Source organism: Bison bison, unplaced genomic scaffold (assembly GCF_000754665.1).
Source record: "Bison bison bison isolate TAMUID 2011002044 unplaced genomic scaffold, Bison_UMD1.0 scf7180017864260, whole genome shotgun sequence".
Taxonomy (NCBI): domain Eukaryota; kingdom Metazoa; phylum Chordata; class Mammalia; order Artiodactyla; family Bovidae; genus Bison; species Bison bison.
This window is the reverse complement of record NW_011494832.1, coordinates 11,290,237-11,290,475: the sequence shown is the minus strand read 5'-3', so window position 1 is coordinate 11,290,475 and position 239 is coordinate 11,290,237.

Here is a 239-nt window from a genome sequence, read left to right as displayed (position 1 = left end):
GAACCCAACCCACCTGAGCACGTGGAACCCCGGGGAAGGTTCTGAACTTGCCGCAGGGACTTCTGAGTGGACTGGCCGTCGGGCTCTCTCGCCAGGGCGCGGACGTGCCATCTCACCTGTCACTCCGTCCGCCGAGCCTTGCACCAGTGCTCCCGGGCAACTTCTTTCACTGTTCAGATCTCCTTTACGGCTTCCTGATAGAAACCGGCGCCCACCAACATCAGACCATCACTGCCCCC